We start from the raw sequence: 7612 nt of genomic DNA on the forward strand, positions 1-7612 counted from the left end.
AGGTGTCCTACTCCTCCACGCCATCCCCTCGGTCTCGCTCTTTTTTCTTTGCAATATTTCTTTGTATCTAAATTGTGAAAGTCTCCGTTATTTTTTACTCCCCCCCTACGACTGAAATAATACTCTCTTCCCGTGGTTTGCTGCCTTTCTCTGTGTCCAGCGCTGGCCCAGGAGCTGTCTAAATTACAACCACAGCAAATTAAACTCCTTGAAGTGTGAAACCTTTTACCTTGAAGAATAAAAACCAAATTTTGGCGACCACGCAGACATGCATTAGGCAACCCCCTCCTCCCCTCCAGCCTTTTTCAACCCCTCTGGCTCCTGGAAAAGAAAAGCTACGAAGAGAAGGAAAGAAGTTCGTGTTTTAGGTAAATCACCAAGTATATTTGGCAAAAGCACAGGACTGAATCACCTGTGAAACGGTGGTCTTGCTGACCACTTTAAAAACGATTTTACATGTATGTAATTGTTGTATGTATGTATTATCTGATATCCCAAGAGAGGGAAATTTTTGCATCGTTTTTTTTATTGGTGTTCAATTTGCCAACATTTAGCATAACACCCAGTGCTCATCCCGCCAAGTGCCCCCCTCAGTGCCCGTCACCCAGTCACCCCCACCCCCCGCCCTCCTCCCCTTCCACCACCCCTTGTTCATTTCCCAGAGTTAGGAGTCTCTCATGTTGTGTCATCCTCACTGATATTTTCACTCATTGTCTCTCCTTTCCCTTTATTCCCTTTCACTAATTTTTATATTCCCCAAATGAATGAGACCATATGATGTTTGTCCTTTTCCAATTGACTTATTTCACTCAGCATAATACCCTCCAGTTCCATCCACGTCGAAGCAAATGGTGGGTATTTGTCATTTCTAATGGCTGAGGAATATTCCATCGTATACATAGGCCACATCTTCTTTATCCATCATCTTTCGATGGACACCGAGGCTCCTTTCACAGTTTGGCTATTGTGGACATTGCTGCTAGAAACACCGGGGTGCAGGTGTCCCGGCGTTTCATTGCATCTGTATCTTTGGGGTAAATCCCCAGCAGTGCAATTGCTGGGTCATAGGGCAGGTCTATTTTTAACTCTTTGAGGAACCTCCACACAGTTTTCCAGAGTGGCTGCCCCAGTTCACATTCCCACCAACAGTGCAGGAGGATTCCCCTTTCTCCACATCCTCTCCAACATTGGTTGTTTCCTGTCTTGCTAATTTTCCCCATTCTCACTGGGGTGAGGTGGTATCTCATTGTGGCTTTGATTTGCATTTCCCTGATGGCCAGTGATGCAGAGCATTTTCTCATGAATTTTTGCATCATTAATAGGAATTGAGTCAAAACTCATTGTAGAGTTTATCCTTTTCCTACAATTTAGAAGTATTCCATTTTAATTAAAGGTTATAGAATATCAGACTTCAAAAGTGGCACCTTTCTAATTATTTTATTTTACAGGTGGAAAACTAATCCTGCAGAATTAAGTGATTTGACAGAGGTGACACCTCTTCAGAGCCCAGTTTCTGAATTCCTAGTCTATGAATTCTTTCTTGCAAATGACACAATCTTTCTCACCTCAGCAATTAACTCCATAATTTAAAGTTTGAATGGGGATGTGCAGGTGACCTAATGGCAACATTAAGAAACTTGGCGTTATTTGCTTAGTGTAATTAGAGAAGGAGAGCACATTCCATGAAGGGTTTGTTTGTAGCAACAGCTCATTAAACTCTCCCATCAGGAACTTTTAAGTCAGTTTACACGAAATCGATTGGGGTTCTTATGGTTACATACTATTATTTAAACATAGTAGCATACATTTAAAACATTCAAGACTTGGGGCACATGATATTCAATAAATATTAGCTGAATGAATAATTGAATGAACTTCATAGAAAAGTCGGCATTTTTCTTGTTTCACATAATTTTTAAAACTAAATCTAAGCAATTTCAGGAAATGAGATAGTAAGACACAGAAGTGAAGCCTTAAGTTGATCTGTGCTTTGTTAACCCGGCAATTTTCCTTCCTTTTCAGTTCAGCTGAATATGCTTTTTTACTTTTTTTATTTTTTATTTTTTTTGGCACCTACTAGCCATAATGTTCTATGCTAGGCATTATCTATAGGATTGGAAGATGAACAAGGTCTCTACTCTCTAGGCTAATGCATTGCATCTAATTTGTGTTTGCCTCAATAAAGCTAATGATACCCACCACGTGGAAGCCTATATTCTTAAGAGAATTGAACCTTTTCCCAACAGCCAGAGGTATGAAACTCCAAACCGAGTTAATGCCAATAGAAGTCACTTGCGTAACTTGTTTCCTTGCAGATTTTTGATACTGAATTAATGTAACCATCAAGGAATGGCTTAGCCACATTACAGAAGTAGGGAATGCCCCCAAATGAATCCTAGATGTGTTTTTCAATCTTGTGCCCTTATGCCCAATTCACAAACAGTTTCTGGTTTATTTTTTACTTGCAAGTGAGGGGACATCCTCACTTAGGCATCCTATTTATTGTCCAGAGAGGGCCCAGAAGAAAGCTTTCAAAATCCATTGGCATATCAAATGTTTTTCTCCTTTGAGAAAAACATTAACTATTGAGAATTTTTTTCCTTCACTTTATTATCTTCCTTTCTTGCTCTGCGGTACTACAGCATAGAGTCATATTATGTAGGCAATCTAATTTCACCTTTTTGCACATTCCAGTGGTTCCAAACTCTGCATGGTGGAGTAGGTTCACTAGATCGATGATTATCTGAAAAATATAGTTTGAACACTGGCTCCATCACTTTCTAGCTTTAAAATTGGAAAAATAACATTACCTCTCTCTTCTGATTTTTTGGCGTCCTTTAGTAACAGTTATAATGAACGTAAGCTCCTTCCTCATGCCAGGCCTTGTATCAAATACTATAGATATAATTTTCACAAGGATGAGTTAAAATTTCACAACACTATTAAACTAATTTCTTTTCAAAATCTGTACACGAAGCTGTCCAAATCTTTGTACACACACACACATAAGTGAAAGCACTGTTGGTTATTTTCTGAAGAAAATAAAATCCAGTTCAAAGAAAGGACAGAAGTAAGAAGAAGGAGTCATATGTTATTCTAAGATAGCTATGACATCGAAATCTACCTGTTGCAATGTTTCTCAGAACACCTATTACAGTCAAGAGACATTTCCATCACAGTAAATCAGAGAAACAAGGTAAAGAGTATTTCCTTCTCTGAAAGCTAGAATTCTAAAAACAAAGTCACAAAATGACATTATGGAAATTCGCATCCTACATGTAGTCTAGCTACCAAAACTAGAATCACTCTACTTTCCTCACCTGGGGAATTTTAAAAGGTGAAATTTCTGGGACCAGGAAATACAAAGGTGTGTCCTGTTTTATCTCCCCAGTAAGATGTGGCACACTTAGGATGCCAAGCTACCATTATGGATCTGCCTAGAAAAGGAAGAGCTTCCACATTGACAATGAGATAAGACCTCCATCCACAGTCATGAAGGATCAGGGACATGTTTGAGATGGAAGGACAGAGAGCCACCTGTGCCACCCGCTACATTTTCTACCTCACTTTTGTGTCCTCTTTCTACCTGTGTATTCAAACCACCCTGTTTATTATCCCAGGTCTTAAAAAGAAAGAATACATAATGATACTGGGACTCTAAGAATTCAATTTGAAGCCTCTGTGAGCATAAGAAGAAAAATAGTGCTAAAATCACGTGCACGAAAATCCTGCATTTGCAACGTACAAAATTCAGCTTTCACCCTAAAACACAGTGTCTACAAATTACCCTGCATCCACTCTGGTCATATTATAGATGGAAGGCCAAATATAAAACATAAAATTGTCTGTTGACTGAACAGCATCTGTAGATTTGTTATATGTAATCCGCACTACATTCAGTTCATAAATTATTTCACTGTTGAGCTAAACATCAGCAAATACTGTATGCCAAGAACAAAATGGTGAAACTGATATTTCACCATATTTTAATTAACATTTTTTCTGATTTTAAGTGAGGTTACACATTTTTTTCATGTGTATAAGAACATTTGGATTACCTTTTCTGGGGACTTTTACCCATTTTTCTTTCGGGTAATTTGTCTTTTTGAAAATTACATGTAAGAGATTTTAAATATTTAACAGATTAGGTATTCGTGATATGCATTTCATTTATCTTTTCCAGAAAGTTTGCCCATTGCCTCTTAATTTTAATAAAATCCCTTGGTCATCTAGAAATTTCTGATATTTATGTTGTCAAGCTTTCCTTTTGTGGTATCTGAGTCTTCAGCCATGCTTTAGAAAGTCTTCCTCACTCTCAGATTTGATTTTTAAAGTCTCTTATACATTTTCTAAAGATTTTATGAGTGTTTTTGTTTACAACTTTGGTCTACTTGGAATTTTTTTAATGTAAGGAGATTGATAGAGATCCATTTTTTTCCCCAAATGGCCACCAAGTTGTCCCAAAACACTTATTAAATAATCCATTATTTTCCCATCTAAATGCCTAAAATATCTAACTACCTAAAATGCCAGCTATATCATGTACAAAATTCTTTTTACTTGGATCTATTTTCAGGCTTTCATTTCTGTTCCATGTATCTGTCTGTTCATGTGTCAGTATTACACTGTTTTTATTTTAACTATAGAATATGCCTCAATATTTAAGTTCCCTCTTGTTTATTCTTCATTTTCAATTACTTTTCTGATTACTCTTGAATGTGTATTATCCCAGAGGAACTTTAAAATCAGCTTCTGAATTTTAAAAATATTACTAGTTATAATTTTAGGGGAATCAAGTTAAATTTATAAATAAGTTTAGGGGAAAAAATAAATAAGTTTAGGGGAAATTGAGAAATCTTCATCTCTTATTTTAAAATTTTTGATTTTGAAAAGTTGTTGAATATGTCTGTTTAATATCTATAGATTTAGCCATGTGATTCTTCCTTTGGTTCTCTATATATGGTGAATTATATTAGTATATTTCCTAATTCTAGGGCACCTGGGTGATTCAGTGGTTGAGAGTCGGCCTTTAGCTCAGGTCGTGATCCTGGAGTTCTGGGATTGAGTCCTGCAGGGAGCCTGCTTTACCCTCTGCTTGTCTCTGCCTTTCTCTCTGTGTCTCTCATGAATAAATACATAAAATATTTTAAGATACATATTTTTATATATTTTATTTACATATTTTATTTATATATGTATATATATGTATAATCTTTAAAAATACACACACATATGTATATATATTTCCTAATTCATTCTCTGAATTCTTAGGATTCATGCTACTTGGTTTTTTTGTTTGTTTGCTTGTTTTTGTGGGCTTTTTTTTTTTAAGATTTTATTTATTCATGAGAGACAACACAGAGAGAGGGCAGAGACATAGGGAGAGGGAGAAGTGAACTCGATCCTGGAACTCTGGGATCTCGGCCTGAGCCAAAGACAGACGCTCAACTGCTGAGCCACCCAGAAGTCCCATGAATTCATGCTACTTGGTCATGATCTCTCATTCTTTTATATGCTACTCAATTCTGTATCTTAATTTTTTATTAGAATTGTGCCATCAGGGGTGTCTGGCTGGCTCAGTCAGTAGAGCATGTGACTCATGATTATGGGGTTGTAAGTTCAAGTCCCACATTGGGTGATTTGGTTTAGAAATTACTTAAAAATAAAATCTTTTAAAAAGGAGGGGGTGCACCTGGGTAGCTTAATCAGTTAAGTGTCCGAATCTTGATTTTGGAGCAGGTCATGATCTCAGGATCATGAGATCAAGCCCCACATCAGGCTCCACACTGGGTGTGGAACCTGCTTAGGATTCTCTCCCTCTCCCTCTGCTCCTCACTCCCTCCTCCTATGCTCTTCTTCTTTCTCTTAAAAAGAATCCAAAAAAACCCTCTAAAAATAAAAAAAAAAATTATGCCATCGATATTATAAGTGAGACTGATCTGTAGTTCTCTTAAAGGCATGTTTAATTTAGGGTATTTTTTTTCCTGATTTTGTACTGGCTTTATACAAAACAATCAGAAGCTGTCCTTATATGGGATATGGGTTTCTCTCTTCCTTAAATGTTTGGAGGAATTCGACTATAAAACTGCTGGGTTTTTGGTTTTTTTTTGTAAAGATTTTATTTATTTATTCATGGGAGACACAGAAAGAGAGGCAGAGACACAGGCAGAAGGAGAAGCAGGCTCCCTGCCAAGAGCCTGATGTGGGACTCGATCCCAGGACCCCAGGATCATGACCTAAAGCCAAAGGCAGATGCTCAACCACTTAGCCACCCAGGCGTCCTATGTAAAACTGCTGTTGATGCTTTGGGGAAGCAGCTCTTTGCCAACTTTTGCTATTTAATATCTTTTCCCTGTGGCAATCGATCTATTTGGATATATTTTTCTCTTCTGGCTTCCTTTTTATAATTTTTTTCATTCCAACCTATTTTTAGCTCTTTGACACTATTCTTAAAAATAATTTCAGTGTTAACCAATGCCTCCTGTAATTCTTTTAACTTCTCCAAAACATCGCTTATTTTGTGAATTTACACTTTCCCTCATTTTATCTTAATTATATTTGCTAATAAGTTTATTTTTTCCTGATTAACTAGGTCTTAGAGATATTAATCAATACTCCATGTGACTATATATTCATTCACTTTTTTGCTTTTTTCATTATTAGTTTTCTTCTGCTTTCTTTTGTATGGTTTTGTTATTTTCTATGAATTTTATGTTAGCTGCTTGATTAATTTGCTTTTATTTGGTCCTGGTTCTTAGCAAGTATGTGAGTTTGACTGTTCACTGAGCACTACTTCAATTCTATCCTATAATTTTAGAGACATAGGGTTCCATTAACATTTTCTGTTACTACCTTCCAGAAATTCTGCCATTGTAGTTTTGACTTCTACTTTAAAATTATTTCAAAGAGATCATTTAACTTTTGGCTTCCGGGGGTCGGGGGAGGAAGCTTTATATTTATTAGCCATTCATAGTGCAATTGCATTGTGGTCAAGGGTGTTATGTATACTATTTCTTTTTTGAGGGATTTATTAACATTTTCTTTGCGGCCCAGGATATGGTTAACTTTAGTAAGGGAGTATGCACAGAAAAAGATATATTCTATTTTTAGGAAGTAGTGTGGTATCCATGAATAAGATCTACCATATTTACTCTGTTACTAACAGTCTTCTAAATCTTTCTTATTTTTACCTGCTAGATCTCCGTGGTGGGCTGTACATTGGGTTTCACTAGCTCTTGCTTCGTAACAAAGAAATTCAAATTTTTTACTTAAACAGCACAACTCATTTTTTGCTTGTTGTGCATGAGAACTGTTGATCCATTGCTGTTCCCCCTGGTATCCTTGCTTTGACTCAGTCCAGCTCCAGGTTTTTCAGTTCATATCCGGGCCTGGAGAAGTAGCCACTCTCTGGGTTCATGCTGTTCTCATGATCTAGGGCAGGAACCAGGGTCATGATGAAAACTCTGGCCTTGCATGCAAATTTCAAGAAGAATCCAGAAACTCAGTGATCAAGATAATCTTCTCATGCAATATTTTAAAAAATCAATTAATACAAAAACCCACAATGAACAAAATGTCAAAAGTTTTAAATACAAACAGAATCTGACCCTGT

This window comes from Vulpes vulpes, chromosome 12 (genome assembly GCF_048418805.1).
Source record: "Vulpes vulpes isolate BD-2025 chromosome 12, VulVul3, whole genome shotgun sequence".
In the NCBI taxonomy this organism is placed as follows: Eukaryota; Metazoa; Chordata; class Mammalia; order Carnivora; family Canidae; genus Vulpes; species Vulpes vulpes.